Genomic DNA, 18,140 nt, shown 5'->3' with positions numbered 1-18,140 from the left:
TGTCCTTCGATCGGACTATCTTTCACGATTATGATGTTCTTAAGTAACGATCTATTACCTTGAAAGAACACAGTAAATCATGATTTCTGTCTCGCATTTTCCTCTTTGTCTACATGTCTATATTAGAACTCGGTGTTGTTTCTTGGAATCGATGCAAGATATTTATCCTCGTATCTCTAATCAACAAGCATATGATTAATAAATTAATTAATATTGCGAATAAGTTAAGGAAGGTATAAAAATGGTAATATACAAGTATTAGATGTTGTACCATGCAATATTCTCAAATTATTTACACGGCTTTCAACTCGGACTCGCATCGCGCAAACGACATCTCATGGTACAACGAACATTACATTTCATTACTTCATTACCAATGTCATCGGATTAACTTTGCTACAGGATTTACAAATTTACATTTTTACGATTTATTCTCCAAAGTCTAATTAAGTTAACGATTTGCGATTCTTTTTCGATTCTATCGCATGACATAGATATGCCATAAAGTTACAACGATTATTAGATAATATGCTTTTAGCTTGTCATTATCTCTTTACTTTGGTAGACAAGTTTATAGGATTATACATATAACGTGTTGATAGTATCTCTAAAAAAAAAAAACATTGCTGTGTCATTCGATTGTATATGATGGACACCCCTGCTTTCAACGTATCTTGTCTCTTTGTATTAAATTTGCGTGTCTATAACACAAGATATTTTATTTCTCATCGACATAAGCATCGACATATCAATCAACTCGCATTGATTATTCGAATATTGGTTTACATATCAATAATAAATATCAATCAAATTTTCTTCTGCTTTTTGGCATGTATGTATTTTTTTACAATTTGCTTAAATCTATTCTATATATTTATACAATATCTACATACATCTATATATTTAAATATATAATTTCATTGATAATTTTATTTATTGATTTTAATTATATATGATGAGAATACATTGATGATACACGCGATAAAATAGAAGAGAATAAATATAGTAACGATTGAACAAGATGATATTTGAATCTGAGGTGTTTGTGCGAATTGGTAAAAAAACTGGAGAAAAAGAGAGCAACTATGGTCGAGTCTTTTTACTTGTAAATCCGACGTAATACATACGTGCGTACACGTAATTCTGTGCGAAAGTCAGTAGCTTTACAAACATTGAATTGCTGCAACGAGAAAGTAATTAGTGAGACAGAAGAAACTAATAAATCGAACGATTAATCGAAAGCGGTATTCGGCCGCTCAAAAGCAAAGACAATCCAAACTAAGCAACTGGTTGACTCGTCTCACTTGCAAATCCAACGTGACGCCGTAACTCATTACGTCGCCTGAGCGTTGTCTCGAAATGGAGCCGCAAAGCGATAACCGGGTGACTTTTCTTGATTTATCTGCCTTGTGAAATAAGGTAATCAGCTTCGATTTCTCAAATCGCGAACCTTGTCGAAAATCTGCGAATTACCGTGAATTAATTTAAAGCGATTGCGAATAGAATGAGTTTATATATCGCTATTAGAACTTTTCAACACATATACACGCAGGAAGAATGTTCATATTACCATGAAATGTTTGAAAAGTTACAGGAGTAAAACATTAGTGAATTCTTTGTTATTTATTAATTTTTGATTATATTTACATTTTAAGTAATAGTATTATAATCTGCACATGTAGTTTGCTTGTGTGTTAATATCTATGTAATAACATTTTCCTCGTATGATTATTTTCATCTTTAGGTGATATTACCTTTGTGAAACACACACACACACACACACACACACAATGTAGAAAACAGGGATGCCCGTTCAATCTAAATCAATTATCGAGACACTGTCTCTGTTCTGTGTCATTTCTCCATTCAATTAATTACTTACTATGATGTTCCGTGATAAATAAATCTTGTGTTTATAATAAATTTATTTTAAAAATCAAGTATTTCAAGTACATTGTATATTTATACAGTGACACGATGGAATGTGTCGAATTGTTCTCGTCGAAGTTTCTCACATTTTCTAAAAAGAATTTTGGCGCCAGCTGGAAGGGAATCAGTTGTTTTCGATCCGTATATTCATACGAGATGCAAATCTTACGGGATATATATTTTATTCGCAATAAAGCATTCGACCGTGCTATTATATTTCTCCCTTTACGATCCATGTTGCATTTGGTATATTTATTGCTGACTCTGTAGAAGTTCGACATCTTTGGATGTCGTCAGATTCGAAGAGATTTAGTTGCAACAGTGTCTTGGAAAGTTGGTCGACTTCCTTTGCCGGATATAATCTCGACTAATGTACCTCGTAGTTGAACTCTTTGTAAATGCAGCTCACGAAGAAATTCTCTGCAGACGAACTTTGTAAAGAGATTTTCTTCGCAGTCGCTTTTGAAAAGTATTCGTTGCAAACGTGCTTAACGAAAATATTATTGTCTTTGGTTCGTAATGACAATCGATCAACCGATGGAGCGATGGAATTGAAAGAACATTTACATCGAAAGGCAATTAAGAATAAATCACATCTTTAATGGAATCTTCGCGGTGGAGATTCGCTTTAATTGAAATTCACAAATTCGTGAGACGAGAATAATCGCGCCGCAGCTTTATAACACTCGTCTTATTGCGCAACATATATATATTTCGCGATTTGCAGCATTATGCGATACTTAAATTTCGAAATAAAGTTTTTTTTACCGATCAAAATATCATTTCTGTGAGAATATATCTGCTTTTAAGAGCAACATCTTTTAACTTTCTCCGAGCAAATTGCAACTTGTGAAATTATTTTCTGCCGCAGTGTGTTTTTCTTCCCTCTTATCCTTGTCCTCGGTCTCCGCTTGATATTAATTACTTTGCAATTCCGAGCAATGCTTTTAAGGAATACGTCGAACGCGCACGACGTATTTAGAATAATAATAATAATAATAATTATAATATTAATAATAATAATAATCATCGGGTGAAACGTATTAAAATGAAACGGGCGGCGAGGAATTTACGAGGCGTATCAACTTTCCTGAGAGATCTCGCGGCGCCCCGGTGCGCACGCATTTAATGGTTAATAATTTTACGGAGGCCCGTACCTCCGTGTTGTGTCGTAAAAACGCGCGTCTCTCGCGGCAGAAAATTAACGTGCTTTAATCAGCGAAATACATCAGAAGATACTTGAAAAGGCCAACTCTCGTACCTGGCTCTGTGTCCCACAATCGAGATACAACCGTCGTCGGCGGCGGCAATAAATTTTGCGCGAAACGTGTCATCGTAGTCGCTCCGATAAAAGTTACAAGGACACGATCGGTCGGTTCGGAAATAGTACCGGTGTCGGTTCGAGGGTATACTACGATTCCATCGCGTATATCCTCGTCCATGTACTCTAGCGGGTAACGATGCACCTGCCTAACACACATACACACACACATGTACACGTACATGTGTGGGGCTACACTTTGTATACGTACATGCAACAACTCCGTGAAAATTAGCGACGCAAGCCGGGATTTATTGCCACGTGCTCGCCCCAGGCTCTCATCGCCTGGAAAAAAATATATGGCAGCCGTGTTCATCGCTCGATTATGGTACATTTACCGAGCACGGAAATTCCTCTTTGCTATCGCACCGCAACCGATTGGGGTTATCAGTCATCAGTTGGTACTGGAGTATGAATCTTTTTCCCGTGATTTTTGGCACAAAAAAGAAAAATGCGAGCTGCTGCGTCGCTTGCAAAAGATCGTTTTACTTGCAGTTTGACACATTTTAGCGTACGCAATAGTTTTGGTGAATAAAATAATGTAATAATAGTTATTATTATATTACTATTAATATATTAAAAATAACAATAATAATATTTTAAATATAGAATAAGCATAACATATTTCTTCAACATTTTTAATGATAAAATAAAATGACGAAATGAGGCTTTACAAAAAGTTCAGTCATCTTATTAATATTTCATAAAGTATATAGCGATGAAATGTTTAATACTAGATTCTGCTACTATATACATCATCGTTTAATGTCATATTTTTGCTATTTGGCAGTCGGGAAAATACATTTTTACTCTTCCGTATCATATTGAAGATAAATTGAAGTGAAGGATAAATTAATGGAACCACAGTTGGAGGTTTTCCCGGGAAATCGCTGTCAATCTAGCATAATAATTTATATTTCCGTTGATGTAAATCTTTCTACTTGACAGCTGCAGGCCCAACTTAAACATATCCAAGTGGTGCAACTGCGCTTTCACTTTACAGAAGGCCCATTAATTCTAATTTCGCGTCATTGACGGCGATTTTACTCTTCGCGGTTTTATATTTTTCTCGAATATCAGTTTCAACCAGTCCACATTTAACTATTAACTTATCATCAGCTTAATGATTTATCTCGTTTAATAAAGTTTGCTATACGCATATATGACTTTTTACGAATTTATATAATTATCTCTATATATTACAAATAATGTATTTAATTCTGCCTAATTCAAGCTGTACTAAACGGATCTCTTTCTTAAGATTATTATAATTCACTATATTATCCGATGATAATCCTTAATTGTAATATAGAAATATAATATATCTTTTTTATATTTCGCTTAATTGTAAAAGACATTTCATTGAGTCCAAAGAATAAGATATTTCGATCATTACAAGTTAAATAGATAATGATATTATCGTACGACAAGTACGTAATAAGAGCGCGAAAAATATGCATTGTAAGCAGGAAAGGGAGAAAGTACGAGACCGCGTGCGTGCGTGCGTGCGTGCGACAAACACAGAGCCCCGTCGAAAGACTACCCTTCCCGTACCACCCCTCGGCCTCGGCAATCGTCTCGCCGGGCGATAACCCGTGGACGACGTGACAAGTGAAATTCTGTATCCATGGGTCGGGCGGGGGATATCGGCGCACGTCTAAATGAACCGTTGTACCTTCTGCTTTGATTTCAAAGAGGACCTCCAACAGCCGAGGAATATTCATTTAAATATCTGTCAATACTCGAGCTCGACGCGGCCGCCTACCCTGGGGATGGACTTATGTGCCCCGCGGCTCTTCGTGTACTCCGTGCACGCGTATTCCTTTCCTATACATGTGTGTGCACGTACACAAGCGCGCGTGCGACGCCGATGTCTGATCTCTGTCGCAGGTATTCTCGATCCACTTTTACAATCTGACCGTTTAGGCACCCCTCTCGGCTCTCGGCGTCTACGTCACTCGACTTTTCCGGAAAGTTTCTTTTTTTGCGTACAAGAGTGGCAAGTTTCCAATTGGATTCGCAAAGTATTATTGACCGCCTAATAACATGTATCTCGTAGAAAAATAAATACAAACATAAGACATTTGACGTAAAAAAAAATTTACATGAATCAGATTTATAGAATAGATTTCATAAATTCTCTTAAACAGAAAAATATATGCCGTCTTTAATTTTTATTTTTCAGTTTATTCTCGGTACAATTAAAAAGTCATATTCCTTTAACTTAATGATAAAGAAATAAAAAATAAAAATATATATATATATATATATATATATATATATAAATGTAAAATTAAACTTGCGTTTATAATGGAATATACATGAATAGTGTTGTGTTGTGTATAATCATATAATTATTGAGTGATATAATTATATCATTCTTAAAATTGTAAGAAGTCAATTACTGTTATTTAATGAACATTACTCTCTTTTTATTGAATTTTTTTTTATTTCAAGTGGCTGTAATTGCACTGGATGTATACAGACATAGATGATATCATTTTCTGTAGACTATTATTATCTTGTAGTACCTGCTGTATAGAGCGAGGTATTCAATTACAATGTTGTATACATGAATCATATTATGTACTTGTACGTTCTACATCATGTTTGATAAAGATTAATTTCGATTCGTATAATACATATATAATATCAATTTTTTCTTTTTTCAATCACTTAAAGTCATTTAAAAATTGTAAACTTATTTTCTGCAAGAAATTTTCTTACGTTTGCTATCTACATACATGAAGTGACAATTATATTTTCCATTGATAACACGTGACAGCTCTAATGATAAAAGTATAAATGATCTCGCTGAAGAAATGGTCGGTTTAAATCTGTACGCGTGGACAGATAGATATTAAAGTCGCGAGAAGGAGGGGATTCACAAGGGAGAAGAAGGAGGCGGAGAAGACGGGTGTGAAGTGACTGGGTGAAAAGGTGATTTTGCACGACAGGAAGCAGCTTCTTGGCGGGTAGGTGGGTGGACCAGAATGGTTAGCATCCCGGACCAGAGGTAGATGGGGCAGGAACACTTTGCGTGCGTCATTTAAGAGAAGCTTAATGCCGCCGTAAAACGCGCTAACGGCCTACTCTCGTCGTCCCGCCGTCTTTTAGGAGCGGCTATAGTTCTTCCGCTTCTGAACCCCGCGCGCTCGCGGTCGCCTCTTTATCGCGCTTTCGAACTAGTCACTTTTACTCGGCCGAATGATGCTCTGAGGGAAGCGATACTCATCGAGGTAATGTTATACATACACATACACAGATATATGTGTATAATGTATATCATTCGCGTATTTTCTCGTAGACATTTGTGAATGACGATTATGAATGAAACGGGCGTGCAAAAATCTTGTGCAATGAGTGAAAATGAATAAAAAGTAAATATTTATACATTCCCAGGTGCTCTTTGTACTGTCAGTATTATATTTTATATGCAGAATTCGTACAATCATCGATTTCTTATTAGACGTACCTATGGTTGATCAAGAACTTGTTCGTATTACTATATTAACAATTACTACTGTATAATACTATTTATTTAACCTTTTGTGATATATTCTTTGAGGGGCACGAAACAAGATTATAAAACGGTTTATATCATGCATTTTGCACACGCTCTTATTTCGTATATTCATATAATTGGATTTCTATTGTAATCTCCAATATAATATACGAACGTCTAGATTTTTCTACTATAATGCTCAAGTATTATTTTAATTATCGTAATATACGATTAACGAGTGCGAAAAGGTGATCAGTTGGTTGTCTTGTAATTTGCATATACCCGTTTTCTTTCTACCATTGTCTTTCTCATTGGCTTTCTGTATTTTATGGTGGTCATAAAGCGTCGCATGAATTTTTATTATTATTACGGAGCAAGAAACGAGCTTCTCCTTTTACACAGCGACATTTGTTGCGTGTTGAGTGACATCTTCGATCATAACACAGAAAATTGAATCCCATTAACTGTTGTTCATGGATACAACGTGATTATATGCCGATGTGAACGCATACAAAGAAGACGCAATCCTGTATATTATTTAGAATCTATATAGTTACATTTACAGCGCAATATTACAATTTTTTCAATTTGAATCGTTTCAATTTTTCAACATTTATCATTATAAATCGTTTATTTAATAATGAGGAGGAAGCGTACATTTTTGCGATAAATCTATGCATCAGTCGAATAGCAATGAACGAAGATTTCGGAAGGAAAGCAGCAAGGAAGAAACGGAACACAGATCCCCGAGGGTGATATCCGCTGCATCTCCACCCTCGTTACAGCCCCGATGTAGCCAGCGAACATTTTAATCCAGCCGACCAACGTCACTCCGTCGCGCCGTGCCGCCCCAAATAATCAGGCCGAAATTTGTTGCAAAACGTAACAAAGGAACGAGATATTAGTCGGTCTCGCGGCTGCTGGTCGACCAAGTGGTTGGCGGCGGGGGTGGTTGATTCGACAACGCGCTAACGTCAGCCCGTATCGCGATTTAGTCTTCTCTCTCGGCTTCGCGCTCGGCTTGAACGAGTAATTAGGCCGCGCGTCCAAGAAGGAACTGGCTGTCCTCGTCCTTTAGTACCGGCGATCGCTTAGATCGCGATCTCTCGCGGCGGTTGATTGATTAACAATGTCATCTCCCAGCGAGCGCGGCCGACGTATGTCTCACAGCGCGACAGTGATATATCGTTCATTTATTCGAACATAATGATCTTGTGTTTAATGCGAAATCACACAATGTCCGTGAGCGACACGCTTCTATATTCTATATATTGCTTAATATGCACATCGAGAATTAGTCTTTGGTGGAAATTAATGTGCGAACGATTTGTAAGTAATCGCGTAGGGTCGCGCCGGCTAATTCATTGCCAAGTGTCCGCATCTAGCGTGCACTTATTTACTCGAGCGTTTGCATTCTCGGCTGTCGGAATTGAAACTTTGAGAGCTATCGCGCAATTACGAATTCGCGCAGTCCGTGTTACTTTGTCGATCTTAATAGAGATCGGCGGGTTCTCTCCGAGAAGAGTCCATCATCGTAGAGTTACGTAAGAAGACAGAGAATTACTCGGTTAATAATACGAGAAAAGCTAAATATCGAAACGATTAACCCGAGGCGAGGTGTCGTGCTAAAGTACGCTCGAGCGAGCGAGAAAATCGCGATTTATGCCGGTAGGCGCAAAAATCGTCCAAACGCGTGCAACTTTTCACGCACGATTGATTTTCTCATCTCGTGAATACAATTAAACGTTTTGTAATGCTCTGTTGTCGGAAAGTCTCCAGTCGAAAGTTCAGGACAATTATCGTATTACAATTTTGCAACATCAAACACTATTACAAGAAAACGTAATATATTATGAATTTGCGTGCAATAACTTGATATTTAATGAATTAGTATATATTTTCTTTTTTCATATATATTTTTATACATATATAAAATAATAATTCATCAAACGAATATGATAAATCTAACGTGCAAATAGCGAAATAAAAGCTGTGGCTAAAAAATATACAAAAGAATACAAAATTCGAGAAAAGGAAAACTTGAATATGTAATGCGATGACGAACGAAATATCGCAATAATCTCACGGGACGCTCATTAATATCGTGTATACTTTTAACTCCTCGTCGAGGAGTATAAGTATGTAGGATTGTAAGTGCCGACAACTCATGTGCATACGCATCGACAGAACATTCACTTATCGTCGTTTCATCTGACACGATGCAAGCGCTCAGGCGAACAACATTGTCGAGCAGAATCGGTTGCTGCCAGTCGAAAAGCCAATGTTGCACTCTGACGGACTGACAAGGCCACATTCGTACGTCGCGCACACTGTAGATTGGGAAATTTATCGAGGACACTTTCATTATGTCGTTTTCTTTAACACATTGGAGAAAGCGAGATCTTCGTCGAGACGATTTATATAAGAGAGAGGGGATGATTACATTCGCCGCGTATTACATTTCTGTATTAGGTATTAGATTGATAAAGGACAAACTCTCAAAAGTAGACGCGATATACTTGTCCATTATTTATAAAATTTCGTATTTGCATCTAATACATAATCTTGATTACATCTTTGATATCGTTTGCAACGAATCAAGCAAGATTAAGCAAACGTTTTTTTATGTACCGTCACAGATGCGATTAGTTTGATTCTGCAATGACTTAGCGCATCGTAATAGAAAAGAGCTAATAATTTTAAAAAAGTAATTTTATAAATTTGAATTTTAGCGTTTAATGTAAATTCACTTACAAATGGGACTCTAAAAATATTTTTAATATACTGTTAAATCTGTGCACGCCTTTCTCCTCCCCTCCCACACACACAACATATATAATATATGTAAAAGTACACATGTGTAACAGAGAGTAATGCAAAACGTATAATACGATGTATCCTTAAACGTATAATGTGTTGCATACGCGAAGACCAGGAAGTGTATGTGTGCTGCGTTCTATATAGATAAAAGCGAAGAAGCAGAGAAGAGAAGAGAAGAGGGTTCCTTCGCGATGGACTCGCGGGAATGACGGGATGCTTGTCGAGCGCGGCTGGCTGCGCGCATCTCGGTAGTGGACGCGTATATCAGCATCGCGTCTTCAACGTCACGACGTTCCAACTCGGCCTTGTCAGTCCATCCGCCGCATCCGACGGCTGCTCCTTGAGTGGCAGCGATTCATTCCGCTCTCTTATACCGCTCGCTCTTCGCTCTTCGCGGCGCGCCGTAACGTGACAGGCGATGTGAACGCACCGGGAGTGAATGCACGTGCGATATGTGACTAGTGCAGCCCGATGATGCGTCATGCGATGCGTGAGACGGTACGGTCCGGTTGACGTCGTCGATGAATTTCGGGCTCGACAAAACACGACTTCGCGCATTTGCCTCTAAATTAGCGCGCGATGTGGTAAATACACGGACCGATTTAAATTCCTCAGCCTGCATCCAGACCGCGTCTCTTCGCGGTGCTGCACCACAATGAATCAATGCCTTCTTTGAGTGACGTTGATGCATTCCGCTCTTCTATCTCTTCACAGTAGACTAAACAAATCAAACTCATGGTTTCGCTGCCTTTTTATGTCCAATAATTGTATGACAAAGCTTTATCTTTAATAAATTAATATACAGCATATATCAAATAATTGTATTAGGTATACTATATATAGCGATAGATTTAGCAACTTGAAGCTTAAGCTTTTCTAAATCTTGTCTAATCAATAAGAAAGAGTATAATTTTATACATTTCTATATTTTTTATCTAAAATTTTTTAAATCAGATTTTAATTTTCGATATACTATTTGTAAATTGTAGATATTTAAATAGGTAATATTTATTAAGTTTCAGATTAATTCTATGAATAGATTCTCTTTATTGTTTGCTAAAAAAATAAATTATCAAGTTTTTCAAAGTTAAAAAAAATCAATATATACATATATGTATATATTTTTTGTATTTCGTGTCTTGGTGGCTTTGGATCAGAGATCACTGAACGAGAGACTCAACTATTTGCTTTCCAACTCTCGCGTGTCCCGTGCACGATGCCTATATACTATATTCTCTTGCCGCTAGCTTAATTATAATACCGTATGATATTTATTGCCAGACGTATCGTTTATTTCTGTCGACAATCGTAGGAGGACCCTGGTGAATATGGCGATCGCGTGAAAGCCACGGCACGAGCTTCGTGGATCAACCAATGAGCCTGCTTATACATCCTTACGTTCACGATATGCTTGTTTCTAAAAGGTCCTTTCGTATCGATGCGTCATAAGTGCATTCGTGCTCGGGTAATTAACAAAGTTTTGAGTTCTTTTTAGAATTTTTTAGATATATGAAATTCTTTAAATAAAAGTTTCAGTTCTCTAAATAAAAGTTTCAAGATTTTCTTATAGATTCCTGCGTGCTTAGATTCGGAAACAAAACTCAAATAATCTGCAATCTCTTCCAAAAAAAAAACTTTCTTATAAGACGTAACGGTTTTGCAAAATGTCACAACTTTATATGAATAGTGTATGCATGTACAATTGCATTTACATTTGCATCGTCTACGAGTTTGATTCTTATATTTACTCCGTCATAGCTAGTCAATTCTATACAAGATAAAACTGTCGTGTTTTAAGAGAAACAGTAATAGAATAAATATTACTTGTAATAATCTTTTCGCAAAGATGGAAAGAGTTAAAGTGAGATTCTCTTTCGTAGCAGGCAGTTAAGCACGACGTTAATTAGAATAAAAACAGAATTATGTTCTTCGCGATGATGGGTTTATGTGATATACTCGTACACATGGTAATGTTTTAAGTTGGGGATCTTAAATTGTGTGTATGGTTAGCTCATTATAATAGCGATGTGATTTCTGTGTATATCTATATGTACATACATTTATTACATGTATCTGTGTGTTTACACATGGTACTTCGTTCTATTCTCCATAAGAAGGGAGAACACATCGCCCCTCCCCCATGGAAAAATATATATGTAAAAATATATGTAGAAATATATGTAATATATTATATATATTTTGAAATATATGTATAATATAAATACATATTTGCATAATATAATTTATATATATATTTAAAAAATATATGTAAGTAAAAATATAGTTTTATTATATTGAATTTGAATATAATCTATAACAAATAAATATTATATGGATATATATATATATGCTATATATTTTGAATAATAATTTGTATATATTATTATAATTGGATTTTTCCATATATGTGTGATATCACTTAAACTGTATAAAGAAATATATATATATATATATATATATATGTGTGTGTAATATATGTGTATATATTTCTATCATATATATATATCACATAATCTTTATATAGTTATACATATATTAATATAGGATTCTTGCATATATGTATGGTATATATTAACTTTGTAAATAGAATTATATTTACATTATATATATATATATTATATATATATATTATATATATATATATAATATATATACAAATATATATATTATATTTATATTATGTATATATTTTTGCATATATTACAAATATATATTCTTTACTTATATTTGTTATATAACCCTAAACGGCAAAAAATGATTAAATTTTGTATATGCAAACTTATATTTCATATATATTATAAATATATTTTTACATATATATATAAATATATTTTTGCATATGTATAAATATCTTTTTGCATATATGTATACATAAATATATACTATTTATATTTTGTAATAACAAAAAATTATATAATTTTCTATATGCAGACTTATATTTCATATATACTTTTGCATATATTATAAATATATTATAAGCGGCAAAAAATGATTTAATTTCTTATATGCACTTATATATTTTATATATATATTAATATATATTTATATATGTATAAAATATATTTTAGAATATATTTTTAAATATATATATTTTTCCATGGGGGCTCCCCCCCCCCTCTCCATCAAATAGGGAGCTTATTTATATGTTTTTCCGCATCGTTAATTGTATAGAATATACCTTATCTCAATATATAAGGTGTTGTGTATTTTTATTATTATTCTATAAATTGTATATTTCAAATTCTCTATCAAAACTTGCCTATATTTACTTATGTTATTTTACATTATAATTTCACATGATTATATCATAATTTATATCTCTTTGTCACGGTGAATTCGCTAATTCTTTTACGCAAAGAGCGGAAATTATTAACTCTACAAAATTCTCGTACAGATGTAATTGTCTTTAGTTCAATCTCAAATAGAATTATAGATGATGCAATGAATATTCTTGGCCGTTATATTTGTGCAACTATAATTGACAATTGTCAATTTTTATTTAACACACAAATATGGTGCACAGACGTGGCGGCGGGTAAAGTTTTACTTTCAAAGAAATCCAACGACTCCCTTTATAAACTCGTTACCCGGCATCGCTATATTATCTTGAAGGAGGAGATATTTAGAGAGAAGAGCACCGATCGGCGACGAGTCGAGGAAGACGCGAAGGCGGCTCGAGCGATTGAGCGATGGCGGGTCGTTTCGGCGGGCGCCCGGGTTAATAACGGACTACACTCTCTTCTCTCAGGGCAGAGGAGAAAAATTCATCGGTGTTTCAGGTCCGTGCGCAGTAAAGACTCTTTGAACGAAAGTGCAGAAAGTCAGGAGCAGGGATGGTTTCAAAATTTTATGCCGATAACACATTCATTAGGGGGGAAACACTTATTTCTTATCTTATCTTATGTTAGTATATGTATGTATGACTTTGGGAAAGTCATGTGTGATTGAGTCAAGTATTGTTATAGATGAAATTATTTAGGGAAGTCTTTTGAGAGTTTTTGCAAAGTTTATATTTTATTACCTATCATACGAATCCGCCCCTGGAGATGCTAGACCTTTCGAGCCAGATTAAGGAAGACGCGCGATCGCGATCCTCGACACTCGCGTGCCCCAACTGCGATTTATGCGAGGCCGCGTGATAAGGATGAGACGGATAATACGGTCCTCCTCTACCTGCCAGCGGGTGTTCCACCCTCATTTTTAATTCCCCGCGGGACAACCGATTTCGTTAGATCTTATCGTTGTGGGTGATTCCAGGTGAGCTGCCGCTTGAAAAGGAGGCACAATGGGCACTCTGTACTTGCCGTTGAAAGTGTGCAGGTGGTTCCTTCGCGTCGGAGGCATTTGTCCTTGTAAAAATGAAAAGAGTTATCGAATCTACGCTAATGTCGGAAGATGACGCGAGTCACCGCGAGTTCCTTGTCTTTCTGTGTCATAAACCATCGCTTTTAAACCTTGACGTTGATACAATGTGCAGCACGGGTCATTGTACTCGATTCTGGTTCTATAAATAATAAGCTAGAGCTGCGCGTTAATATTACAAATGGGAGACTTATGTCACATATGTGTCAGACTAATGCGTCTGTGTGTGAAAATAGAAAGGAGATCCTTTACAATCGTGTCGATCGTTATTATGGAGTGTAGCTTGTAATGGTCTACAGTACTTTACATTGATGCACGAAAGATCAAAGATTTTGTATATGCGAATGTCAAACTTATATACCATTACCCGCTATTCCTAAAGGATTACTATCTAGCTGACTTGGTCAGCTCATGAATCATCTTGCGCGAATGTAATGTGAATTAATTGCACTTGTCACGCGATGCGTCCGGTATATTTCTTTCGTTCGTTGGTTCGCTCTAATTAGAAAAATTGCACGGCAGTATCACTTTGACCTATCCGACGCGCAATTTCCTCAACTACGAGACAGACAAGCGTCAAGCGCGAGAGCCAACTGGTGTAAATTATTTCGATTATACGCGCAGTCTAATTACGTCTGTCGGAATCAATCGGTGAATCGAATCCGGGAGTGAGAAGAAGAAGAAGAAGCCATCGAAGATGAGACCTCGCTGTTACGTGTCGCGTCGCAATTAACATCCTCGTCGCGACGACCTCGATCCGTCTCGATGCACCTGGTTTTCGTCTCACACCGGAGCAGCAGACGATGATTCAAAGTGAGACGAGATTGGAATTAATATTCGGAAATAGGACCACTGGTCGAGGTCGCTTAGCTTCTCGTTACCACTTCGCGTATAATTCTCCTCCTCTCGTAGCTTTTCGTTTGTCGGAGTGAAATGATGCGCAGCCATGGTGATGCACCGATGCATAAAGTAGTCTCGCAACATCTCGAATCTAATCGTTAGCGAAATTGTCGAAAGTGATGTTGTTTTATTCAGCGAAATAGGTGTGTCGTTTACCGTTGCCAACTAACAATTCTCGCAATTATTGGCAATCTGCGTTCATCGAATACTGCACACGCGATTCGTATTACATCTGTCGGATTTTTCTTTCATAGCATTCGTTTATGAATTATACGTTACATATGCGAGCTGTCTTCCCTTTGCGGATAAATCCTGATCTCTCTCGCGACAGTCGCGTCAGGCCGGAGCGACGTCGGAACGAAAGGTTTCTCTCAGGATTGCGATGGTCTCCGATTTTGTTTCTCCCATGTCTTCTCCCCAGCCGCGCATTCTTTTTCAATTTCTGGAAAGGAGGAAAAAAAGGCGATACGTACGTACGTATACGCTCGCAGAAGAACAATAAATGTTACGGGTCGTGCATTGCGGAACCAGCACCAGCGATAAATCACGTTAGCCGCGTGCTTAAATCAACGTCTAAATTCTCTTTTAAGTCACACGCTGTACGTTTTATAAAAGAGCATTATTGATCGCCCCTGCTTTGTAACTCATGTACACGTCGCCCTGAGATACGTGCGTACGTACTTTCTCCGTTTCTTATCTTCTCTTTATCACTGCATCTGCCTCATTACTATTCTACGAGCATTCATTATTATCCTGTCGCTCCTATTTACATTTCGCGTATGCACACTCTATCTCGCGGATTGGACTATAAACTTACTACTTAATCCTCGTTTCTCGCTCGAGCGGCGCGATATAAAGAACTTTAAAATTAGCGCCTCCTCGAGAAAGCGATTCTTATCGAATTTTTATTCTTTACCGTGGCGATTGTAACGTCAACTTTTTGGAAAATCAATAGCGATATCACGATCTCGATAAACGGAGAGCAACGTAAGCTCTATGATTTTAATCTCAATTATTTAAAATGATGTAATGATGTGTGTTTTTCCAAGTCTGTTTGCATCAAAATTATTTAATAGTTCACTGATAGATAGATTTATTTTCTCTATATATCCGTAAAATATTGATAAAGTATTTTATATTATATTCTATGTATATAACACGCGATTATATATACGCTGTATTACAAAATAATACATATTTTTTTACACATATTAATTTAATACACAATCAATCTGATACACATTTGAGCTTAAAAGATTTAAAAAATTTAACGACACACGTCTATTTGCGCGACGCGAGGGAAACTTGCATATGTCGTTGGTGAGAACGCGCGGACCGCGTTTAATACAGCCCGATGTGTGTCTTGCATTAATCGAGGTGCGAAGACAGAAGGAGACGAGGAAAGAAAAGAATGACGGGAAGACGTGAGAGCTGAGGGCGAAGTGGACCGTTCGTTCTGTCCATCACGTTGCCAGCGTCAGATTATCGTTCTGACACTTTCCGAGTTACTCCGCCGCGCCCGTCTCCCGACTATTCCCTGGTAGACGGGATCGCTGCCGCTTCTTCTACCTCGTCTTCTCACTGTCCACCGCGTGAAACGAACTTCCAACCAACGTCCGACCACTTGAACAAAACTCGGAAGAGGAGGAAGGAGGAAAGAAGGAGGAGAAGAGGGCGAAAGAGACGAGGAAGGCGGCAGGGGCGCACACGTTTGAAGTCCGGTCTACTCGTTTGACCGGTGTCGATCAAATTTCTGAGGGCGAGATCATTCAAGGTCGTCGTCGACGAGATCGAGACAAAGCCCCCGTCGCGGCCTACCGTCTCTAGATCATAATCTTTTTTTTTTTTTTTTTTTTTTTTTTTTTTTTTTTTTCCGCTCTTTTTCTGTCCGTCTCTCTCTCGTCTCGTACTGTGTTTCAGTCGTCCCAGGAGCGTCCGCGTTAATTCCAAAGTCGATCCAAAAGAGAATCCGCTTGAGCGACGCAAACGGGGAGCTTGTGCGAGGATTACAGCGAATTTCACGTTGACGGGTAGATACACCGGCACCGGTGGAAAGGGGGGCACTTTGTTCGGCTTGTCCGATACGCGCGTTACCCGATCCGTCCGACGCGCGCGGACGCATATTGTCATAATTATATAACAATGCGAAAGAAATATCGGATACATATTCGTCGGGTATGCTGATAAATTTTTAATTGAAAATGGTGCGTACGGCCGGGAATTTAAAACGAAATCTATTTTCGCGCACATCCCCCTGTCTTTCGGCGTGCTGCCGCTGCCGCTGTTGCTGTTGCTACTGCTATTGCTATTGCTGTTGCTGCTGCAGTAAAAGCACGGGAAAGAGGAGAAATTTAATTCTGTCGGTTTATCGGTTGTCGATACATTTTTCGAGACGCATTAAAAGGCACTACCTACACGAGCTCGACGAATTATTCGCGATGAGCAACCGTCTCATCGTTGCGAGAGAGAGGTCGAATACGCGGCAGCACGCGTATGACCCCGGCCACGCGCGTCATTCAATTAATAATTCAATCATCGTTCTCGATTGGATTACCTTTTGGCCGAAAAAAAAAAATAAAAAAATGAGTGGGGAAAGGGGTGGGAGTAGAGTGTGACGCCCGGGGCAAAATGCAGCGAGAGGCTGTCATTATGCGCAATGGCCCATGCATTTATCAAATTATTTCGGTTTTGTATCGACCTATCGATCGGGAAAAAAATTATCGCTGAAATTCCGGATTTTCGCGGATGCATCGGTAATGCGAAATCTATCGTCCTCGTCAAAGCCTTTGAATCATTCAACAGAGAAAGATTGCATAATGTACTAGTTGAATACGAACGATCTGATAAGAGGAAAATTTAATTGTCGATTAACAATGTTTATAACACCATCTTTGTATCACGAGTGTAATCACGGTGTTTTCATTATTAAAAGTAAATCTTGTTTCAAAGTAACTAACTGTGATCCGTTTACTGTGAACTCGTACCTGACCGACTTGATGATCTTTTTGTTTCAGGTAAGTCAACTTTGTGAGATGTACTTTGCAATAACCGCAATTGTAAGACGCGGCTCGTGAGCAATTCGTGAGTAATATGCAAAAAAAGAACGCTCATTATATGTAGATACAATTCGTCGCTGCTAATTGTTGGCCATTAACCGACGTAGAGACGCGCTCATTACGCGCCTATTATCAGATAACGCGAAAGTGTTACGCGAACCGAGAACATCAGTCCTGCGTATTAAAATGCAAACACTACGTTCAGTATGGACGGTTTAATGCCTCGTTCGGTTTGAGCGCGTCGGCC

General features: G+C 37.4%; 1 protein-coding gene across 2 annotated transcripts in view; it reads left to right on the top strand.

Annotated features, from left to right (window-relative positions):
• Tio (zinc finger domain-containing protein tiptop) overlaps nt 1-18,140 on the top strand; it is a 119,955-nt gene that overhangs the window by 68,534 nt on the left and 33,281 nt on the right. The window lies entirely within an intron of this gene.

This window comes from Prenolepis imparis, unplaced genomic scaffold (assembly GCF_030444845.1).
Source record: "Prenolepis imparis isolate NDT839.2.m4 unplaced genomic scaffold, iyPreImpa1.0 SCAF_17, whole genome shotgun sequence".
NCBI lineage: Eukaryota > Metazoa > Arthropoda > Insecta > Hymenoptera > Formicidae > Prenolepis > Prenolepis imparis.
The sequence above is the reverse complement of the archived record's forward strand: the minus strand, read 5'-3'. Positions and strand labels throughout refer to the sequence as shown.